We start from the raw sequence: 19,529 nt of genomic DNA, 5'->3' as shown, positions 1-19,529 counted from the left end.
TCCACACGCATTCGGGTAGCGCCTCCACGCACGCTGCGTCTTTGGGCAAGACTAGTCGCCGCGGCCGCAAGGTTACTCACACGATAGAGATGAGCATTCGTTTTAAGGCAGTGTAGTGGAGCACTCCGCGTGTGTAGCACTTTTTTCGGTTGTATCCGACGTCGCTGGGTGGCAATCCCACTTTCCCCTGCAGAAAAGTGCTCGGGAAGCACGGGCAGCTTGACGAGCATCGCTGGTTCAATGGCATGTGCCTCAGTAGTGCAGTAGGCAGCGCGTAAGTCTCATAATCTTAAGGCTTGCCGGCACGATAGCTCAGCGTGTTCGGTCTGAGAGTTATCTGCCCTCTGTAATAAAAGACCGAGTCAACGATGAACTTGAACGGGCGCCATCGGACGTCCGCCCCCAACAAATGCAACGAAAGAAATGAGAAGAAAAAAAAAAAATTGGTGAATGCTCGCTTAGCATGCGGACGGCCCGGGTTCGATTCCCGGCCGATGCATCGTTCTGCTGTTCTCGCTATAATGCTGCCGCGCCGATTCCTCGCCTGAGCTGCGTCAGCCTCAGGAATGTATAGCAGGATTCGCTGTGAGAGGAACCATACACGCAGCACGCAATAGACCGTACTTGAACGGTCGTATGCTATTTCTGAACTCTGACGTCGGCCTGTCCCAACAGGCCGCTGTGTTCAGGTGCCGCAAGGGCGATGTACTGTAACCTCGGGCAGTGCTGCGTTCCGTTGAAAAAACTGCGGCAGCAGTTTAATCTAGCAAGTAGGGAAAGCACGTGTAGCAACACAACAGATTCTTGAGAAAGCGCGAACTGTCTATCTCTAATATGAGAGACTTACCAAGTTTCCTGTAACGTTACTTGCAACGTGCCTCGGTAGCGCAGTAGGTAGCGCGTAAGTCTCATAATCTTAAGGTCGTGAGTTCGATCCTCACCCGGGGCATTTAATTTGCTGTACATCATGGCTGAATTAACGGCGTTGCTGTTGCTAGGGAACGAACTTAATTGTCGTTCGTTATCCATAAGGAGTCTACGCCTCAGCGTCAATACGTTTATTTCCAATTATGACAACGTACAACTTTGATCTTTCTCCTCCCTTGTTAGGAGTAAAATAATGAATAGTCAATTTCGGGCTGTGCGCCATGCCAGTCTGTAGGCGCAAATATGCTCGCAAACGGAGAACTGCACTGAGTCCAGATTCAGCACGAAATACGAGAGGAGACGGAGAAAACCTCACGCTTATCGAGCAAATCCGGTGTGGTCTAGTGGCTAGGATACCTGGCTTTCACCCAGGAGGCCCGGGTTCGATTCCCGGTACCGGAACGGAAGTTTTTGCGCACACAACGCTCCATGTTTTGGCCTTCGAACTGTCGTTTGTCGCCCACCTTCCGAAGCTTCGACCGAACGTAATCGGGGAAAACAGGCACATGATGCAATTACTGTCGGCACCGGAATAAAGGGAGAAGAGGCACTGGTCCGTGGTTGGGCTGCTACCAGCGTCAGTGGGAAGTCGGTGAAGTCGCCAGTTGCGCCAGAAGCCAGAAATTACCGTAGTACGCCTACACACGCGTTCCAGTTATTTACATTGCTTGCAGCCGCTCCATCCACAACGAGCGTGAGCCCGGATAGCTCAGTCGGTAGAGCATTAGGCTTTTAACCTAAGGGTCCAGGGTTCAAGTCCCTGTCCGGGCGAAGATTTTAACGTTTCCGTAATGGCTCGTCTCGTAGCGATGGTAGCCCTGCCGTAATCAGTGCACGGAGTTCGTTTCCTGTCAACATTCTGCGCAGACCGGTTGGATTTTTCACGATTCCAGGGAAACTTGGGTTACGAGCAGTCGTGGCCGAGTGGTTAAGGCGTCTGACTAGAAATCAGATTCCCTCTGGGAGCGTAGGTTCGAGTCCTACCGACTGCGTCGGATTTTTCTTTTTTTTGTTTAAGAACAACGAGCAGAAAATTTCGCAGATTGCCTGTCGTTTTGGTACCTCTCCACACCTCGCCTCTCACAGCCGTTTATAGTGCCTGTCCTTTTGATAAGGGCGAATTCCAAGCGTCAGCTTTCGCGTCAGCCGAGCAAAGTCGGGACAAGTCGGGACATACTACAGGATGGTCTGCGTGGAGCTACGACGAAAAAAACCTTCATTTAACAGCACCTGGCTCACATACTCATACGAAAAAAACTAGCGCCATTTGCGGTGGCCGGGAATCGAACCCGGATCAACTGCTTGGAAGGCAACTATGCTCACCATTACACCACCACCGCACAGCCGCTGCTCGCAACGCCCCGCTGTGTCGGCTTCCTGCCCGCCAGCAGCGGCCCACGGTGATAGTAGCTGCAGGCGCTTTTCGAGGTAGGAGGGTGCATCCACACGCATTCGGGTAGCGCCTCCACGCACGCTGCGTCTTTGGGCAAGACTAGTCGCCGCGGCCGCAAGGTTACTCACACGATAGAGATGAGCATTCGTTTTAAGGCAGTGTAGTGGAGCACTCCGCGTGTGTAGCACTTTTTTCGGTTGTATCCGACGTCGCTGGGTGGCAATCCCACTTTCCCCTGCAGAAAAGTGCTCGGGAAGCACGGGCAGCTTGACGAGCATCGCTGGTTCAATGGCATGTGCCTCAGTAGTGCAGTAGGCAGCGCGTAAGTCTCATAATCTTAAGGCTTGCCGGCACGATAGCTCAGCGTGTTCGGTCTGAGAGTTATCTGCCCTCTGTAATAAAAGACCGAGTCAACGATGAACTTGAACGGGCGCCATCGGACGTCCGCCCCCAACAAATGCAACGAAAGAAATGAGAAGAAAAAAAAAAATTGGTGAATGCTCGCTTAGCATGCGGACGGCCCGGGTTCGATTCCCGGCCGATGCATCGTTCTGCTGTTCTCGCTATAATGCTGCCGCGCCGATTCCTCGCCTGAGCTGCGTCAGCCTCAGGAATGTATAGCAGGATTCGCTGTGAGAGGAACCATACACGCAGCACGCAATAGACCGTACTTGAACGGTCGTATGCTATTTCTGAACTCTGACGTCGGCCTGTCCCAACAGGCCGCTGTGTTCAGGTGCCGCAAGGGCGATGTACTGTAACCTCGGGCAGTGCTGCGTTCCGTTGAAAAAACTGCGGCAGCAGTTTAATCTAGCAAGTAGGGAAAGCACGTGTAGCAACACAACAGATTCTTGAGAAAGCGCGAACTGTCTATCTCTAATATGAGAGACTTACCAAGTTTCCTGTAACGTTACTTGCAACGTGCCTCGGTAGCGCAGTAGGTAGCGCGTAAGTCTCATAATCTTAAGGTCGTGAGTTCGATCCTCACCCGGGGCATTTAATTTGCTGTACATCATGGCTGAATTAACGGCGTTGCTGTTGCTAGGGAACGAACTTAATTGTCGTTCGTTATCCATAAGGAGTCTACGCCTCAGCGTCAATACGTTTATTTCCAATTATGACAACGTACAACTTTGATCTTTCTCCTCCCTTGTTAGGAGTAAAATAATGAATAGTCAATTTCGGGCTGTGCGCCATGCCAGTCTGTAGGCGCAAATATGCTCGCAAACGGAGAACTGCACTGAGTCCAGATTCAGCACGAAATACGAGAGGAGACGGAGAAAACCTCACGCTTATCGAGCAAATCCGGTGTGGTCTAGTGGCTAGGATACCTGGCTTTCACCCAGGAGGCCCGGGTTCGATTCCCGGTACCGGAACGGAAGTTTTTGCGCACACAACGCTCCATGTTTTGGCCTTCGAACTGTCGTTTGTCGCCCACCTTCCGAAGCTTCGACCGAACGTAATCGGGGAAAACAGGCACATGATGCAATTACTGTCGGCACCGGAATAAAGGGAGAAGAGGCACTGGTCCGTGGTTGGGCTGCTACCAGCGTCAGTGGGAAGTCGGTGAAGTCGCCAGTTGCGCCAGAAGCCAGAAATTACCGTAGTACGCCTACACACGCGTTCCAGTTATTTACATTGCTTGCAGCCGCTCCATCCACAACGAGCGTGAGCCCGGATAGCTCAGTCGGTAGAGCATTAGGCTTTTAACCTAAGGGTCCAGGGTTCAAGTCCCTGTCCGGGCGAATATTTTAACGTTTCCGTAATGGCTCGTCTCGTAGCGATGGTAGCCCTGCCGTAATCAGTGCACGGAGTTCGTTTCCTGTCAACATTCTGCGCAGACCGGTTGGATTTTTCACGATTCCAGGGAAACTTGGGTTACGAGCAGTCGTGGCCGAGTGGTTAAGGCGTCTGACTAGAAATCAGATTCCCTCTGGGAGCGTAGGTTCGAGTCCTACCGACTGCGTCGGATTTTTCTTTTTTTTGTTTAAGAACAACGAGCAGAAAATTTCGCAGATTGCCTGTCGTTTTGGTACCTCTCCACACCTCGCCTCTCACAGCCGTTTATAGTGCCTGTCCTTTTGATAAGGGCGAATTCCAAGCGTCAGCTTTCGCGTCAGCCGAGCAAAGTCGGGACAAGTCGGGACATACTACAGGATGGTCTGCGTGGAGCTACGACGAAAAAAACCTTCATTTAACAGCACCTGGCTCACATACTCATACGAAAAAAACTAGCGCCATTTGCGGTGGCCGGGAATCGAACCCGGATCAACTGCTTGGAAGGCAACTATGCTCACCATTACACCACCACCGCACAGCCGCTGCTCGCAACGCCCCGCTGTGTCGGCTTCCTGCCCGCCAGCAGCGGCCCACGGTGATAGTAGCTGCAGGCGCTTTTCGAGGTAGGAGGGTGCATCCACACGCATTCGGGTAGCGCCTCCACGCACGCTGCGTCTTTGGGCAAGACTAGTCGCCGCGGCCGCAAGGTTACTCACACGATAGAGATGAGCATTCGTTTTAAGGCAGTGTAGTGGAGCACTCCGCGTGTGTAGCACTTTTTTCGGTTGTATCCGACGTCGCTGGGTGGCAATCCCACTTTCCCCTGCAGAAAAGTGCTCGGGAAGCACGGGCAGCTTGACGAGCATCGCTGGTTCAATGGCATGTGCCTCAGTAGTGCAGTAGGCAGCGCGTAAGTCTCATAATCTTAAGGCTTGCCGGCAACATAGCTCAGCGTGTTCGGTCTGAGAGTTATCTGCCCTCTGTAATAAAAGACCGAGTCAACGATGAACTTGAACGGGCGCCATCGGACGTCCGCCCCCAACAAATGCAACGAAAGAAATGAGAAGAAAAAAAAAAAAAATTGGTGAATGCTCGCTTAGCATGCGGACGGCCCGGGTTCGATTCCCGGCCGATGCATCGTTCTGCTGTTCTCGCTATAATGCTGCCGCGCCGATTCCTCGCCTGAGCTGCGTCAGCCTCAGGAATGTATAGCAGGATTCGCTGTGAGAGGAACCATACACGCAGCACGCAATAGACCGTACTTGAACGGTCGTATGCTATTTCTGAACTCTGACGTCGGCCTGTCCCAACAGGCCGCTGTGTTCAGGTGCCGCAAGGGCGATGTACTGTAACCTCGGGCAGTGCTGCGTTCCGTTGAAAAAACTGCGGCAGCAGTTTAATCTAGCAAGTAGGGAAAGCACGTGTAGCAACACAACAGATTCTTGAGAAAGCGCGAACTGTCTATCTCTAATATGAGAGACTTACCAAGTTTCCTGTAACGTTACTTGCAACGTGCCTCGGTAGCGCAGTAGGTAGCGCGTAAGTCTCATAATCTTAAGGTCGTGAGTTCGATCCTCACCTGGGGCATTTAATTTGCTGTACATCATGGCTGAATTAACGGCGTTGCTGTTGCTAGGGAACGAACTTAATTGTCGTTCGTTATCCATAAGGAGTCTACGCCTCAGCGTCAATACGTTTATTTCCAATTATGACAACGTACAACTTTGATCTTTCTCCTCCCTTATTAGGAGTAAAATAATGAATAGTCAATTTCGGGCTGTGCGCCATGCCAGTCTGTAGGCGCAAATATGCTCGCAAACGGAGAACTGCACTGAGTCCAGATTCAGCACGAAATACGAGAGGAGACGGAGAAAACCTCACGCTTATCGAGCAAATCCGGTGTGGTCTAGTGGCTAGGATACCTGGCTTTCACCCAGGAGGCCCGGGTTCGATTCCCGGTACCGGAACGGAAGTTTTTGCGCACACAACGCTCCATGTTTTGGCCTTCGAACTGTCGTTTGTCGCCCACCTTCCGAAGCTTCGACCGAACGTAATCGGGGAAAACAGGCACATGATGCAATTACTGTCGGCACCGGAATAAAGGGAGAAGAGGCACTGGTCCGTGGTTGGGCTGCTACCAGCGTCAGTGGGAAGTCGGTGAAGTCGCCAGTTGCGCCAGAAGCCAGAAATTACCGTAGTACGCCTACACACGCGTTCCAGTTATTTACATTGCTTGCAGCCGCTCCATCCACAACGAGCGTGAGCCCGGATAGCTCAGTCGGTAGAGCATTAGGCTTTTAACCTAAGGGTCCAGGGTTCAAGTCCCTGTCCGGGCGAAGATTTTAACGTTTCCGTAATGGCTCGTCTCGTAGCGATGGTAGCCCTGCCGTAATCAGTGCACGGAGTTCGTTTCCTGTCAACATTCTGCGCAGACCGGTTGGATTTTTCACGATTCCAGGGAAACTTAGGTTACGAGCAGTCGTGGCCGAGTGGTTAAGGCGTCTGACTAGAAATCAGATTCCCTCTGGGAGCGTAGGTTCGAGTCCTACCGACTGCGTCGGATTTTTCTTTTTTTTGTTTAAGAACAACGAGCAGAAAATTTCGCAGATTGCCTGTCGTTTTGGTACCTCTCCACACCTCGCCTCTCACAGCCGTTTATAGTGCCTGTCCTTTTGATAAGGGCGAATTCCAAGCGTCAGCTTTCGCGTCAGCCGAGCAAAGTCGGGACAAGTCGGGACATACTACAGGATGGTCTGCGTGGAGCTACGACGAAAAAAACCTTCATTTAACAGCACCTGGCTCACATACTCATACGAAAAAAACTAGCGCCATTTGCGGTGGCCGGGAATCGAACCCGGATCAACTGCTTGGAAGGCAACTATGCTCACCATTACACCACCACCGCACAGCCGCTGCTCGCAACGCCCCGCTGTGTCGGCTTCCTGCCCGCCAGCAGCGGCCCACGGTGATAGTAGCTGCAGGCGCTTTTCGAGGTAGGAGGGTGCATCCACACGCATTCGGGTAGCGCCTCCACGCACGCTGCGTCTTTGGGCAAGACTAGTCGCCGCGGCCGCAAGGTTACTCACACGATAGAGATGAGCATTCGTTTTAAGGCAGTGTAGTGGAGCACTCCGCGTGTGTAGCACTTTTTTCGGTTGTATCCGACGTCGCTGGGTGGCAATCCCACTTTCCCCTGCAGAAAAGTGCTCGGGAAGCACGGGCAGCTTGACGAGCATCGCTGGTTCAATGGCATGTGCCTCAGTAGTGCAGTAGGCAGCGCGTAAGTCTCATAATCTTAAGGCTTGCCGGCACGATAGCTCAGCGTGTTCGGTCTGAGAGTTATCTGCCCTCTGTAATAAAAGACCGAGTCAACGATGAACTTGAACGGGCGCCATCGGACGTCCGCCCCCAACAAATGCAACGAAAGAAATGAGAAGAAAAAAAAAAATTGGTGAATGCTCGCTTAGCATGCGGACGGCCCGGGTTCGATTCCCGGCCGATGCATCGTTCTGCTGTTCTCGCTATAATGCTGCCGCGCCGATTCCTCGCCTGAGCTGCGTCAGCCTCAGGAATGTATAGCAGGATTCGCTGTGAGAGGAACCATACACGCAGCACGCAATAGACCGTACTTGAACGGTCGTATGCTATTTCTGAACTCTGACGTCGGCCTGTCCCAACAGGCCGCTGTGTTCAGGTGCCGCAAGGGCGATGTACTGTAACCTCGGGCAGTGCTGCGTTCCGTTGAAAAAACTGCGGCAGCAGTTTAATCTAGCAAGTAGGGAAAGCACGTGTAGCAACACAACAGATTCTTGAGAAAGCGCGAACTGTCTATCTCTAATATGAGAGACTTACCAAGTTTCCTGTAACGTTACTTGCAACGTGCCTCGGTAGCGCAGTAGGTAGCGCGTAAGTCTCATAATCTTAAGGTCGTGAGTTCGATCCTCACCCGGGGCATTTAATTTGCTGTACATCATGGCTGAATTAACGGCGTTGCTGTTGCTAGGGAACGAACTTAATTGTCGTTCGTTATCCATAAGGAGTCTACGCCTCAGCGTCAATACGTTTATTTCCAATTATGACAACGTACAACTTTGATCTTTCTCCTCCCTTGTTAGGAGTAAAATAATGAATAGTCAATTTCGGGCTGTGCGCCATGCCAGTCTGTAGGCGCAAATATGCTCGCAAACGGAGAACTGCACTGAGTCCAGATTCAGCACGAAATACGAGAGGAGACGGAGAAAACCTCACGCTTATCGAGCAAATCCGGTGTGGTCTAGTGGCTAGGATACCTGGCTTTCACCCAGGAGGCCCGGGTTCGATTCCCGGTACCGGAACGGAAGTTTTTGCGCACACAACGCTCCATGTTTTGGCCTTCGAACTGTCGTTTGTCGCCCACCTTCCGAAGCTTCGACCGAACGTAATCGGGGAAAACAGGCACATGATGCAATTACTGTCGGCACCGGAATAAAGGGAGAAGAGGCACTGGTCCGTGGTTGGGCTGCTACCAGCGTCAGTGGGAAGTCGGTGAAGTCGCCAGTTGCGCCAGAAGCCAGAAATTACCGTAGTACGCCTACACACGCGTTCCAGTTATTTACATTGCTTGCAGCCGCTCCATCCACAACGAGCGTGAGCCCGGATAGCTCAGTCGGTAGAGCATTAGGCTTTTAACCTAAGGGTCCAGGGTTCAAGTCCCTGTCCGGGCGAAGATTTTAACGTTTCCGTAATGGCTCGTCTCGTAGCGATGGTAGCCCTGCCGTAATCAGTGCACGGAGTTCGTTTCCTGTCAACATTCTGCGCAGACCGGTTGGATTTTTCACGATTCCAGGGAAACTTGGGTTACGAGCAGTCGTGGCCGAGTGGTTAAGGCGTCTGACTAGAAATCAGATTCCCTCTGGGAGCGTAGGTTCGAGTCCTACCGACTGCGTCGGATTTTTCTTTTTTTTGTTTAAGAACAACGAGCAGAAAATTTCGCAGATTGCCTGTCGTTTTGGTACCTCTCCACACCTCGCCTCTCACAGCCGTTTATAGTGCCTGTCCTTTTGATAAGGGCGAATTCCAAGCGTCAGCTTTCGCGTCAGCCGAGCAAAGTCGGGACAAGTCGGGACATACTACAGGATGGTCTGCGTGGAGCTACGACGAAAAAAACCTTCATTTAACAGCACCTGGCTCACATACTCATACGAAAAAAACTAGCGCCATTTGCGGTGGCCGGGAATCGAACCCGGATCAACTGCTTGGAAGGCAACTATGCTCACCATTACACCACCACCGCACAGCCGCTGCTCGCAACGCCCCGCTGTGTCGGCTTCCTGCCCGCCAGCAGCGGCCCACGGTGATAGTAGCTGCAGGCGCTTTTCGAGGTAGGAGGGTGCATCCACACGCATTCGGGTAGCGCCTCCACGCACGCTGCGTCTTTGGGCAAGACTAGTCGCCGCGGCCGCAAGGTTACTCACACGATAGAGATGAGCATTCGTTTTAAGGCAGTGTAGTGGAGCACTCCGCGTGTGTAGCACTTTTTTCGGTTGTATCCGACGTCGCTGGGTGGCAATCCCACTTTCCCCTGCAGAAAAGTGCTCGGGAAGCACGGGCAGCTTGACGAGCATCGCTGGTTCAATGGCATGTGCCTCAGTAGTGCAGTAGGCAGCGCGTAAGTCTCATAATCTTAAGGCTTGCCGGCACGATAGCTCAGCGTGTTCGGTCTGAGAGTTATCTGCCCTCTGTAATAAAAGACCGAGTCAACGATGAACTTGAACGGGCGCCATCGGACGTCCGCCCCCAACAAATGCAACGAAAGAAATGAGAAGAAAAAAAAAAAATTGGTGAATGCTCGCTTAGCATGCGGACGGCCCGGGTTCGATTCCCGGCCGATGCATCGTTCTGCTGTTCTCGCTATAATGCTGCCGCGCCGATTCCTCGCCTGAGCTGCGTCAGCCTCAGGAATGTATAGCAGGATTCGCTGTGAGAGGAACCATACACGCAGCACGCAATAGACCGTACTTGAACGGTCGTATGCTATTTCTGAACTCTGACGTCGGCCTGTCCCAACAGGCCGCTGTGTTCAGGTGCCGCAAGGGCGATGTACTGTAACCTCGGGCAGTGCTGCGTTCCGTTGAAAAAACTGCGGCAGCAGTTTAATCTAGCAAGTAGGGAAAGCACGTGTAGCAACACAACAGATTCTTGAGAAAGCGCGAACTGTCTATCTCTAATATGAGAGACTTACCAAGTTTCCTGTAACGTTACTTGCAACGTGCCTCGGTAGCGCAGTAGGTAGCGCGTAAGTCTCATAATCTTAAGGTCGTGAGTTCGATCCTCACCCGGGGCATTTAATTTGCTGTACATCATGGCTGAATTAACGGCGTTGCTGTTGCTAGGGAACGAACTTAATTGTCGTTCGTTATCCATAAGGAGTCTACGCCTCAGCGTCAATACGTTTATTTCCAATTATGACAACGTACAACTTTGATCTTTCTCCTCCCTTGTTAGGAGTAAAATAATGAATAGTCAATTTCGGGCTGTGCGCCATGCCAGTCTGTAGGCGCAAATATGCTCGCAAACGGAGAACTGCACTGAGTCCAGATTCAGCACGAAATACGAGAGGAGACGGAGAAAACCTCACGCTTATCGAGCAAATCCGGTGTGGTCTAGTGGCTAGGATACCTGGCTTTCACCCAGGAGGCCCGGGTTCGATTCCCGGTACCGGAACGGAAGTTTTTGCGCACACAACGCTCCATGTTTTGGCCTTCGAACTGTCGTTTGTCGCCCACCTTCCGAAGCTTCGACCGAACGTAATCGGGGAAAACAGGCACATGATGCAATTACTGTCGGCACCGGAATAAAGGGAGAAGAGGCACTGGTCCGTGGTTGGGCTGCTACCAGCGTCAGTGGGAAGTCGGTGAAGTCGCCAGTTGCGCCAGAAGCCAGAAATTACCGTAGTACGCCTACACACGCGTTCCAGTTATTTACATTGCTTGCAGCCGCTCCATCCACAACGAGCGTGAGCCCGGATAGCTCAGTCGGTAGAGCATTAGGCTTTTAACCTAAGGGTCCAGGGTTCAAGTCCCTGTCCGGGCGAAGATTTTAACGTTTCCGTAATGGCTCGTCTCGTAGCGATGGTAGCCCTGCCGTAATCAGTGCACGGAGTTCGTTTCCTGTCAACATTCTGCGCAGACCGGTTGGATTTTTCACGATTCACGATTCCTGGGAAACTTGGGTTACGAGCAGTCGTGGCCGAGTGGTTAAGGCGTCTGACTAGAAATCAGATTCCCTCTGGGAGCGTAGGTTCGAGTCCTACCGACTGCGTCGGATTTTTCTTTTTTTGTTTAAGAACAACGAGCAGAAAATTTCGCAGATTGCCTGTCGTTTTGGTACCTCTCCACACCTCGCCTCTCACAGCCGTTTATAGTGCCTGTCCTTTTGATAAGGGCGAATTCCAAGCGTCAGCTTTCGCGTCAGCCGAGCAAAGTCGGGACAAGTCGGGACATACTACAGGATGGTCTGCGTGGAGCTACGACGAAAAAAACCTTCATTTAACAGCACGCGGCTCACATACTCATACGAAAAAAACTAGCGCCACTTGCGGTGGCCGGGAATCGATCCCGGATCAACTGCTTGGAAGGCAACTATGCTCACCATTACACCACCACCGCACAGCCGCTGCTCGCAACGCCCCGCTGTGTCGGCTTCCTGCCCGCCAGCAGCGGCCCACGGTGATAGTAGCTGCAGGCGCTTTTCGAGGTAGGAGGGTGCATCCACACGCATTCGGGTAGCGCCTCCACGCACGCTGCGTCTTTGGGCAAGACTAGTCGCCGCGGCCGCAAGGTTACTCACACGATAGAGATGAGCATTCGTTTTAAGGCAGTGTAGTGGAGCACTCCGCGTGTGTAGCACTTTTTTCGGTTGTATCCGACGTCGCTGGGTGGCAATCCCACTTTCCCCTGCAGAAAAGTGCTCGGGAAGCACGGGCAGCTTGACGAGCATCGCTGGTTCAATGGCATGTGCCTCAGTAGTGCAGTAGGCAGCGCGTAAGTCTCATAATCTTAAGGCTTGCCGGCACGATAGCTCAGCGTGTTCGGTCTGAGAGTTATCTGCCCTCTGTAATAAAAGACCGAGTCAACGATGAACTTGAACGGGCGCCATCGGACGTCCGCCCCCAACAAATGCAACGAAAGAAATGAGAAGAAAAAAAAAATTGGTGAATGCTCGCTTAGCATGCGGACGGCCCGGGTTCGATTCCCGGCCGATGCATCGTTCTGCTGTTCTCGCTATAATGCTGCCGCGCCGATTCCTCGCCTGAGCTGCGTCAGCCTCAGGAATGTATAGCAGGATTCGCTGTGAGAGGAACCATACACGCAGCACGCAATAGACCGTACTTGAACGGTCGCATGCTATTTCTGAACTCTGACGTCGGCCTGTCCCAACAGGCCGCTGTGTTCAGGTGCCGCAAGGGCGATGTACTGTAACCTCAGGCAGTGCTGCGTTCCGTTGAAAAAGCTGCGGCAGCAGTTTAATCTAGCAAGTAGGGAAAGCACGTGTAGCAACACAACAGATTCTTGAGAAAGCGCGAACTGTCTAATCTCTAATATGAGAGACTTACCAAGTTTCCTGTAACGTTACTTGCACCGTGCCTCGGTAGCGCAGTAGGTAGCGCGTAAGTCTCATAATCTTAAGGTCGTGAGTTCGATCCTCACCCCGGGCATTTAATTTGCTGTACATCATGGCTGAATTAACGGCGTTGCTGTTGCTAGGGAACGAACTTAATTGTCGTTCGTTATCCATAAGGAGTCTACGCCTCAGCGTCAATACGTTTATTTCCAATTATGACAACGTACAACTTTGATCTTTCTCTTCCCTTGTTAGGAGTAAAATAATGAATAGTCAATTTCGGGCTGTGCGCCATGCCAGTCTGTAGGCTCAAATATGCTCGCAAACGGAGAACTGCACTGAGTCCAGATTCAGCACGAAATACGAGAGGAGACGGAGAAAACCTGACGCTTATCGAGCAAATCCGGTGTGGTCTAGTGGCTAGGATACCTGGCTTTCACCCAGGAGGCCCTGGTTCGATTCCCGGTACCGGAACGGAAGTTTTTGCGCACACAACGCTCCATGTTTTGGCCTTCGAACTGTCGTTTGTCGCCCACCTTCCGAAGCTTCGACCGAACGTAATCGGGGAAAACAGGCACATGATGCAATTACTGTCGGCACCGAATAAAGGAGAAGAGGCACTGGTCCGTTGTTGGGCTGCTACCAGCGTCAGTGGGAAGTCGGTGAAGTCGCCAGTTGCGCCAGAAGCCAGAAATTACCGTAGTACGCCTACAAACGCGTTCCAGTTATTTACATTGCTTGCAGCCGCTCCGTCCACAACGAGCGTGAGCCCGGATAGCTCAGTCGGTAGAGCATTAGGCTTTTAACCTAAGGGTCCAGGGTTCAAGTCCCTGTCCGGGCGGAGATTTTAACGTTTCCGTAATGGCTCGTCTCGTAGCGATGGTAGCCCTGCCGTAATCAGTGCACGGAGTTCGTTTCCTGTCAACATTCTGCGCAGACCGGTTGGATTTTTCACGATTCCTGGGAAACTTGGGTTACGAGCAGTCGTGGCCGAGTGGTTAAGGCGTCTGACTAGAAATCAGATTCCCTCTGGGAGCGTAGGTTCGAGTCCTACCGACTGCGTCGGATTTTTCTTTTTTTGTTTAAGAACAACGAGCAGAAAATTTCGCAGATTGCCTGTCGTTTTGGTACCTCTCCACACCTCGCCTCTCACAGCCGTTTATAGTGCCTGTCCTTTTGATAAGGGCGAATTCCAAGCGTCAGCTTTCGCGTCAGCCGAGCAAAGTCGGGGACAAGTCGGGACATACTACAGGATGGTCTGCGTGGAGCTACGACGAAAAAAACCTTCATTTAACAGCACGCGGCTCACATACTCATACGAAAAAAACTAGCGCCACTTGCGGTGGCCGGGAATCGATCCCGGATCAACTGCTTGGAAGGCAACTATGCTCACCATTACACCACCACCGCACAGCCGCTGCTCGCAACGCCCCGCTGTGTCGGCTTCCTGCCCGCCAGCAGCGGCCCACGGTGATAGTAGCTGCAGGCGCTTTTCGAGGTAGGAGGGTGCATCCACACGCATTCGGGTAGCGCCTCCACGCACGCTGCGTCTTTGGGCAAGACTAGTCGCCGCGGCCGCAAGGTTACTCACACGATAGAGATGAGCATTCGTTTTAAGGCAGTGTAGTGGAGCACTCCGCGTGTGTAGCACTTTTTTCGGTTGTATCCGACGTCGCTGGGTGGCAATCCCACTTTCCCCTGCAGAAAAGTGCTCGGGAAGCACGGGCAGCTTGACGAGCATCGCTGGTTCAATGGCATGTGCCTCAGTAGTGCAGTAGGCAGCGCGTAAGTCTCATAATCTTAAGGCTTGCCGGCACGATAGCTCAGCGTGTTCGGTCTGAGAGTTATCTGCCCTCTGTAATAAAAGACCGAGTCAACGATGAACTTGAACGGGCGCCATCGGACGTCCGCCCCCAACAAATGCAACGAAAGAAATGAGAAGAAAAAAAAAATTGGTGAATGCTCGCTTAGCATGCGGACGGCCCGGGTTCGATTCCCGGCCGATGCATCGTTCTGCTGTTCTCGCTATAATGCTGCCGCGCCGATTCCTCGCCTGAGCTGCGTCAGCCTCAGGAATGTATAGCAGGATTCGCTGTGAGAGGAACCATACACGCAGCACGCAATAGACCGTACTTGAACGGTCGCATGCTATTTCTGAACTCTGACGTCGGCCTGTCCCAACAGGCCGCTGTGTTCAGGTGCCGCAAGGGCGATGTACTGTAACCTCAGGCAGTGCTGCGTTCCGTTGAAAAAAGCTGCGGCAGCAGTTTAATCTAGCAAGTAGGGAAAGCACGTGTAGCAACACAACAGATTCTTGAGAAAGCGCGAACTGTCTAATCTCTAATATGAGAGACTTACCAAGTTTCCTGTAACGTTACTTGCACCGTGCCTCGGTAGCGCAGTAGGTAGCGCGTAAGTCTCATAATCTTAAGGTCGTGAGTTCGATCCTCACCCCGGGCATTTAATTTGCTGTACATCATGGCTGAATTAACGGCGTTGCTGTTGCTAGGGAACGAACTTAATTGTCGTTCGTTATCCATAAGGAGTCTACGCCTCAGCGTCAATACGTTTATTTCCAATTATGACAACGTACAACTTTGATCTTTCTCTTCCCTTGTTAGGAGTAAAATAATGAATAGTCAATTTCGGGCTGTGCGCCATGCCAGTCTGTAGGCTCAAATATGCTCGCAAACGGAGAACTGCACTGAGTCCAGATTCAGCACGAAATACGAGAGGAGACGGAGAAAAACCTGACGCTTATCGAGCAAATCCGGTGTGGTCTAGTGGCTAGGATACCTGGCTTTCACCCAGGAGGCCCTGGTTCGATTCCCGGTACCGGAACGGAAGTTTTTGCGCACACAACGCTCCATGTTTTGGCCTTCGAACTGTCGTTTGTCGCCCACCTTCCGAAGCTTCGACCGAACGTAATCGGGGAAAACAGGCACATGATGCAATTACTGTCGGCACCGGAATAAAGGGAGAAGAGGCACTGGTCCGTTGTTGGGCTGCTACCAGCGTCAGTGGGAAGTCGGTGAAGTCGCCAGTTGCGCCAGAAGCCAGAAATTACCGTAGTACGCCTACAAACGCGTTCCAGTTATTTACATTGCTTGCAGCCGCTCCGTCCACAACGAGCGTGAGCCCGGATAGCTCAGTCGGTAGAGCATTAGGCTTTTAACCTAAGGGTCCAGGGTTCAAGTCCCTGTCCGGGCGGAGATTTTAACGTTTCCGTAATGGCTCGTCTCGTAGCGATGGTAGCCCTGCCGTAATCAGTGCACGGAGTTCGTTTCCTGTCAACATTCTGCGCAGACCGGTTGGATTTTTCACGATTCCTGGGAAACTTGGGTTACGAGCAGTCGTGGCCGAGTGGTTAAGGCGTCTGACTAGAAATCAGATTCCCTCTGGGAGCGTAGGTTCGAGTCCTACCGACTGCGTCGGATTTTTCTTTTTTTGTTTAAGAACAACGAGCAGAAAATTTCGCAGATTGCCTGTCGTTTTGGTACCTCTCCACACCTCGCCTCTCACAGCCGTTTATAGTGCCTGTCCTTTTGATAAGGGCGAATTCCAAGCGTCAGCTTTCGCGTCAGCCGAGCAAAGTCGGGACAAGTCGGGACATACTACAGGATGGTCTGCGTGGAGCTACGACGAAAAAAACCTTCATTTAACAGCACGCGGCTCACATACTCATACGAAAAAAACTAGCGCCACTTGCGGTGGCCGGGAATCGATCCCGGATCAACTGCTTGGAAGGCAACTATGCTCACCATTACACCACCACCGCACAGCCGCTGCTCGCAACGCCCCGCTGTGTCGGCTTCCTGCCCGCCAGCAGCGGCCCACGGTGATAGTAGCTGCAGGCGCTTTTCGAGGTAGGAGGGTGCATCCACACGCATTCGGGTAGCGCCTCCACGCACGCTGCGTCTTTGGGCAAGACTAGTCGCCGCGGCCGCAAGGTTACTCACACGATAGAGATGAGCATTCGTTTTAAGGCAGTGTAGTGGAGCACTCCGCGTGTGTAGCACTTTTTTCGGTTGTATCCGACGTCGCTGGGTGGCAATCCCACTTTCCCCTGCAGAAAAGTGCTCGGGAAGCACGGGCAGCTTGACGAGCATCGCTGGTTCAATGGCATGTGCCTCAGTAGTGCAGTAGGCAGCGCGTAAGTCTCATAATCTTAAGGCTTGCCGGCACGATAGCTCAGCGTGTTCGGTCTGAGAGTTATCTGCCCTCTGTAATAAAAGACCGAGTCAACGATGAACTTGAACGGGCGCCATCGGACGTCCGCCCCCAACAAATGCAACGAAAGAAATGAGAAGAAAAAAAAAATTGGTGAATGCTCGCTTAGCATGCGGACGGCCCGGGTTCGATTCCCGGCCGATGCATCGTTCTGCTGTTCTCGCTATAATGCTGCCGCGCCGATTCCTCGCCTGAGCTGCGTCAGCCTCAGGAATGTATAGCAGGATTCGCTGTGAGAGGAACCATACACGCAGCACGCAATAGACCGTACTTGAACGGTCGCATGCTATTTCTGAACTCTGACGTCGGCCTGTCCCAACAGGCCGCTGTGTTCAGGTGCCGCAAGGGCGATGTACTGTAACCTCAGGCAGTGCTGCGTTCCGTTGAAAAAGCTGCGGCAGCAGTTTAATCTAGCAAGTAGGGAAAGCACGTGTAGCAACACAACAGATTCTTGAGAAAGCGCGAACTGTCTAATCTCTAATATGAGAGACTTACCAAGTTTCCTGTAACGTTACTTGCACCGTGCCTCGGTAGCGCAGTAGGTAGCGCGTAAGTCTCATAATCTTAAGGTCGTGAGTTCGATCCTCACCCCGGGCATTTAATTTGCTGTACATCATGGCTGAATTAACGGCGTTGCTGTTGCTAGGGAACGAACTTAATTGTCGTTCGTTATCCATAAGGAGTCTACGCCTCAGCGTCAATACGTTTATTTCCAATTATGACAACGTACAACTTTGATCTTTCTCTTCCCTTGTTAGGAGTAAAATAATGAATAGTCAATTTCGGGCTGTGCGCCATGCCAGTCTGTAGGCTCAAATATGCTCGCAAACGGAGAACTGCACTGAGTCCAGATTCAGCACGAAATACGAGAGGAGACGGAGAAAACCTGACGCTTATCGAGCAAATCCGGTGTGGTCTAGTGGCTAGGATACCTGGCTTTCACCCAGGAGGCCCTGGTTCGATTCCCGGTACCGGAACGGAAGTTTTTGCGCACACAACGCTCCATGTTTTGGCCTTCGAACTGTCGTTTGTCGCCCACCTTCCGAAGCTTCGACCGAACGTAATCGGGGAAAACAGGCACATGATGCAATTACTGTCGGCACCGGAATAAAGGGAGAAGAGGCACTGGTCCGTTGTTGGGCTGCTACCAGCGTCAGTGGGAAGTCGGTGAAGTCGCCAGTTGCGCCAGAAGCCAGAAATTACCGTAGTACGCCTACAAACGCGTTCCAGTTATTTACATTGCTTGCAGCCGCTCCGTCCACAACGAGCGTGAGCCCGGATAGCTCAGTCGGTAGAGCATTAGGCTTTTAACCTAAGGGTCCAGGGTTCAAGTCCCTGTCCGGGCGGAGATTTTAACGTTTCCGTAATGGCTCGTCTCGTAGCGATGGTAGCCCTGCCGTAATCAGTGCACGGAGTTCGTTTCCTGTCAACATTCTGCGCAGACCGGTTGGATTTTTCACGATTCCTGGGAAACTTGGGTTACGAGCAGTCGTGGCCGAGTGGTTAAGGCGTCTGACTAGAAATCAGATTCCCTCTGGGAGCGTAGGTTCGAGTCCTACCGACTGCGTCGGATTTTTCTTTTTTTGTTTAAGAACAACGAGCAGAAAATTTCGCAGATTGCCTGTCGTTTTGGTACCTCTCCACACCTCGCCTCTCACAGCCGTTTATAGTGCCTGTCCTTTTGATAAGGGCGAATTCCAAGCGTCAGCTTTCGCGTCAGCCGAGCAAAGTCGGGACAAGTCGGGGACATACTACAGGATGGTCTGCGTGGAGCTACGACGAAAAAAACCTTCATTTAACAGCACGCGGCTCACATACTCATACGAAAAAAACTAGCGCCACTTGCGGTGGCCGGGAATCGATCCCGGATCAACTGCTTGGAAGGCAACTATGCTCACCATTACACCACCACCGCACAGCCGCTGCTCGCAACGCCCCGCTGTGTCGGCTTCCTGCCCGCCAGCAGCGGCCCACGGTGATAGTAGCTGCAGGCGCTTTTCGAGGTAGGAGGGTGCATCCACACGCATTCGGGTAGCGCCTCCACGCACGCTGCGTCTTTGGGCAAGACTAGTCGCCGCGGCCGCAAGGTTACTCACACGATAGAGATGAGCATTCGTTTTAAGGCAGTGTAGTGGAGCACTCCGCGTGTGTAGCACTTTTTTCGGTTGTATCCGACGTCGCTGGGTGGCAATCCCACTTTCCCCTGCAGAAAAGTGCTCGGGAAGCACGGCAGCTTGACGAGCATCGCTGGTTCAATGGCATGTGCCTCAGTAGTGCAGTAGGCAGCGCGTAAGTCTCATAATCTTAAGGCTTGCCGGCACGATAGCTCAGCGTGTTCGGTCTGAGAGTTATCTGCCCTCTGTAATAAAAGACCGAGTCAACGATGAACTTGAACGGGCGCCATCGGACGTCCGCCCCCAACAAATGCAACGAAAGAAATGAGAAGAAAAAAAAAATTGGTGAATGCTCGCTTAGCATGCGGACGGCCCGGGTTCGATTCCCGGCCGATGCATCGTTCTGCTGTTCTCGCTATAATGCTGCCGCGCCGATTCCTCGCCTGAGCTGCGTCAGCCTCAGGAATGTATAGCAGGATTCGCTG

General features: G+C 52.3%; 40 non-coding genes across 40 annotated transcripts; 32 read left to right on the top strand and 8 right to left on the bottom strand.

Moving 5' to 3' along the window:
- Nucleotides 1-876: 876 nt before the first annotated feature.
- Nucleotides 877-949, top strand: Trnam-cau. The gene has a single exon. It is a non-coding gene; the product is annotated as a tRNA-Met (tRNA).
- Nucleotides 950-1,257: 308 nt separating this feature from the next.
- Trnae-uuc lies at nucleotides 1,258-1,329 on the top strand. Its single transcript has one exon. It is a non-coding gene; the product is annotated as a tRNA-Glu (tRNA).
- Nucleotides 1,330-1,625: 296 nt separating this feature from the next.
- Nucleotides 1,626-1,698, top strand: Trnak-uuu. Its single transcript has one exon. It is a non-coding gene; the product is annotated as a tRNA-Lys (tRNA).
- A 139-nt stretch (nucleotides 1,699-1,837) lies between these two features.
- On the top strand, nucleotides 1,838-1,919 carry Trnas-aga. Its single transcript has one exon. It is a non-coding gene; the product is annotated as a tRNA-Ser (tRNA).
- A 276-nt stretch (nucleotides 1,920-2,195) lies between these two features.
- On the bottom strand, nucleotides 2,196-2,267 carry Trnag-ucc. Its single transcript has one exon. It is a non-coding gene; the product is annotated as a tRNA-Gly (tRNA).
- A 976-nt stretch (nucleotides 2,268-3,243) lies between these two features.
- Trnam-cau lies at nucleotides 3,244-3,316 on the top strand. Its single transcript has one exon. It is a non-coding gene; the product is annotated as a tRNA-Met (tRNA).
- Nucleotides 3,317-3,624: 308 nt separating this feature from the next.
- On the top strand, nucleotides 3,625-3,696 carry Trnae-uuc. The gene has a single exon. It is a non-coding gene; the product is annotated as a tRNA-Glu (tRNA).
- Nucleotides 3,697-3,992: 296 nt separating this feature from the next.
- Nucleotides 3,993-4,065, top strand: Trnak-uuu. Its single transcript has one exon. It is a non-coding gene; the product is annotated as a tRNA-Lys (tRNA).
- A 139-nt stretch (nucleotides 4,066-4,204) lies between these two features.
- On the top strand, nucleotides 4,205-4,286 carry Trnas-aga. The gene has a single exon. It is a non-coding gene; the product is annotated as a tRNA-Ser (tRNA).
- A 276-nt stretch (nucleotides 4,287-4,562) lies between these two features.
- Nucleotides 4,563-4,634, bottom strand: Trnag-ucc. Its single transcript has one exon. It is a non-coding gene; the product is annotated as a tRNA-Gly (tRNA).
- Nucleotides 4,635-5,613: 979 nt separating this feature from the next.
- Nucleotides 5,614-5,686, top strand: Trnam-cau. Its single transcript has one exon. It is a non-coding gene; the product is annotated as a tRNA-Met (tRNA).
- Nucleotides 5,687-5,994: 308 nt separating this feature from the next.
- On the top strand, nucleotides 5,995-6,066 carry Trnae-uuc. Its single transcript has one exon. It is a non-coding gene; the product is annotated as a tRNA-Glu (tRNA).
- Nucleotides 6,067-6,362: 296 nt separating this feature from the next.
- Nucleotides 6,363-6,435, top strand: Trnak-uuu. Its single transcript has one exon. It is a non-coding gene; the product is annotated as a tRNA-Lys (tRNA).
- A 139-nt stretch (nucleotides 6,436-6,574) lies between these two features.
- Nucleotides 6,575-6,656, top strand: Trnas-aga. The gene has a single exon. It is a non-coding gene; the product is annotated as a tRNA-Ser (tRNA).
- Nucleotides 6,657-6,932: 276 nt separating this feature from the next.
- On the bottom strand, nucleotides 6,933-7,004 carry Trnag-ucc. The gene has a single exon. It is a non-coding gene; the product is annotated as a tRNA-Gly (tRNA).
- A 976-nt stretch (nucleotides 7,005-7,980) lies between these two features.
- Nucleotides 7,981-8,053, top strand: Trnam-cau. The gene has a single exon. It is a non-coding gene; the product is annotated as a tRNA-Met (tRNA).
- Nucleotides 8,054-8,361: 308 nt separating this feature from the next.
- Trnae-uuc lies at nucleotides 8,362-8,433 on the top strand. The gene has a single exon. It is a non-coding gene; the product is annotated as a tRNA-Glu (tRNA).
- A 296-nt stretch (nucleotides 8,434-8,729) lies between these two features.
- Nucleotides 8,730-8,802, top strand: Trnak-uuu. The gene has a single exon. It is a non-coding gene; the product is annotated as a tRNA-Lys (tRNA).
- A 139-nt stretch (nucleotides 8,803-8,941) lies between these two features.
- On the top strand, nucleotides 8,942-9,023 carry Trnas-aga. Its single transcript has one exon. It is a non-coding gene; the product is annotated as a tRNA-Ser (tRNA).
- A 276-nt stretch (nucleotides 9,024-9,299) lies between these two features.
- Trnag-ucc lies at nucleotides 9,300-9,371 on the bottom strand. The gene has a single exon. It is a non-coding gene; the product is annotated as a tRNA-Gly (tRNA).
- Nucleotides 9,372-10,348: 977 nt separating this feature from the next.
- Nucleotides 10,349-10,421, top strand: Trnam-cau. The gene has a single exon. It is a non-coding gene; the product is annotated as a tRNA-Met (tRNA).
- Nucleotides 10,422-10,729: 308 nt separating this feature from the next.
- On the top strand, nucleotides 10,730-10,801 carry Trnae-uuc. Its single transcript has one exon. It is a non-coding gene; the product is annotated as a tRNA-Glu (tRNA).
- Nucleotides 10,802-11,097: 296 nt separating this feature from the next.
- Nucleotides 11,098-11,170, top strand: Trnak-uuu. Its single transcript has one exon. It is a non-coding gene; the product is annotated as a tRNA-Lys (tRNA).
- A 146-nt stretch (nucleotides 11,171-11,316) lies between these two features.
- Trnas-aga lies at nucleotides 11,317-11,398 on the top strand. The gene has a single exon. It is a non-coding gene; the product is annotated as a tRNA-Ser (tRNA).
- Nucleotides 11,399-11,673: 275 nt separating this feature from the next.
- Trnag-ucc lies at nucleotides 11,674-11,745 on the bottom strand. Its single transcript has one exon. It is a non-coding gene; the product is annotated as a tRNA-Gly (tRNA).
- Nucleotides 11,746-12,721: 976 nt separating this feature from the next.
- On the top strand, nucleotides 12,722-12,794 carry Trnam-cau. Its single transcript has one exon. It is a non-coding gene; the product is annotated as a tRNA-Met (tRNA).
- A 308-nt stretch (nucleotides 12,795-13,102) lies between these two features.
- Trnae-uuc lies at nucleotides 13,103-13,174 on the top strand. Its single transcript has one exon. It is a non-coding gene; the product is annotated as a tRNA-Glu (tRNA).
- A 294-nt stretch (nucleotides 13,175-13,468) lies between these two features.
- Trnak-uuu lies at nucleotides 13,469-13,541 on the top strand. The gene has a single exon. It is a non-coding gene; the product is annotated as a tRNA-Lys (tRNA).
- A 139-nt stretch (nucleotides 13,542-13,680) lies between these two features.
- Trnas-aga lies at nucleotides 13,681-13,762 on the top strand. Its single transcript has one exon. It is a non-coding gene; the product is annotated as a tRNA-Ser (tRNA).
- Nucleotides 13,763-14,038: 276 nt separating this feature from the next.
- Nucleotides 14,039-14,110, bottom strand: Trnag-ucc. The gene has a single exon. It is a non-coding gene; the product is annotated as a tRNA-Gly (tRNA).
- A 977-nt stretch (nucleotides 14,111-15,087) lies between these two features.
- Trnam-cau lies at nucleotides 15,088-15,160 on the top strand. The gene has a single exon. It is a non-coding gene; the product is annotated as a tRNA-Met (tRNA).
- Nucleotides 15,161-15,469: 309 nt separating this feature from the next.
- Nucleotides 15,470-15,541, top strand: Trnae-uuc. The gene has a single exon. It is a non-coding gene; the product is annotated as a tRNA-Glu (tRNA).
- Nucleotides 15,542-15,837: 296 nt separating this feature from the next.
- On the top strand, nucleotides 15,838-15,910 carry Trnak-uuu. Its single transcript has one exon. It is a non-coding gene; the product is annotated as a tRNA-Lys (tRNA).
- Nucleotides 15,911-16,049: 139 nt separating this feature from the next.
- On the top strand, nucleotides 16,050-16,131 carry Trnas-aga. The gene has a single exon. It is a non-coding gene; the product is annotated as a tRNA-Ser (tRNA).
- Nucleotides 16,132-16,406: 275 nt separating this feature from the next.
- Trnag-ucc lies at nucleotides 16,407-16,478 on the bottom strand. Its single transcript has one exon. It is a non-coding gene; the product is annotated as a tRNA-Gly (tRNA).
- Nucleotides 16,479-17,454: 976 nt separating this feature from the next.
- On the top strand, nucleotides 17,455-17,527 carry Trnam-cau. The gene has a single exon. It is a non-coding gene; the product is annotated as a tRNA-Met (tRNA).
- A 308-nt stretch (nucleotides 17,528-17,835) lies between these two features.
- Trnae-uuc lies at nucleotides 17,836-17,907 on the top strand. The gene has a single exon. It is a non-coding gene; the product is annotated as a tRNA-Glu (tRNA).
- Nucleotides 17,908-18,203: 296 nt separating this feature from the next.
- Trnak-uuu lies at nucleotides 18,204-18,276 on the top strand. The gene has a single exon. It is a non-coding gene; the product is annotated as a tRNA-Lys (tRNA).
- A 139-nt stretch (nucleotides 18,277-18,415) lies between these two features.
- Nucleotides 18,416-18,497, top strand: Trnas-aga. Its single transcript has one exon. It is a non-coding gene; the product is annotated as a tRNA-Ser (tRNA).
- A 276-nt stretch (nucleotides 18,498-18,773) lies between these two features.
- Nucleotides 18,774-18,845, bottom strand: Trnag-ucc. The gene has a single exon. It is a non-coding gene; the product is annotated as a tRNA-Gly (tRNA).
- Nucleotides 18,846-19,529: the final 684 nt, after the last annotated feature.

This window comes from Schistocerca piceifrons, unplaced genomic scaffold, assembly GCF_021461385.2.
Source record: "Schistocerca piceifrons isolate TAMUIC-IGC-003096 unplaced genomic scaffold, iqSchPice1.1 HiC_scaffold_1243, whole genome shotgun sequence".
In the NCBI taxonomy this organism is placed as follows: domain Eukaryota; kingdom Metazoa; phylum Arthropoda; class Insecta; order Orthoptera; family Acrididae; genus Schistocerca; species Schistocerca piceifrons.
The sequence above is the reverse complement of the archived record's forward strand: the minus strand, read 5'-3'. Positions and strand labels throughout refer to the sequence as shown.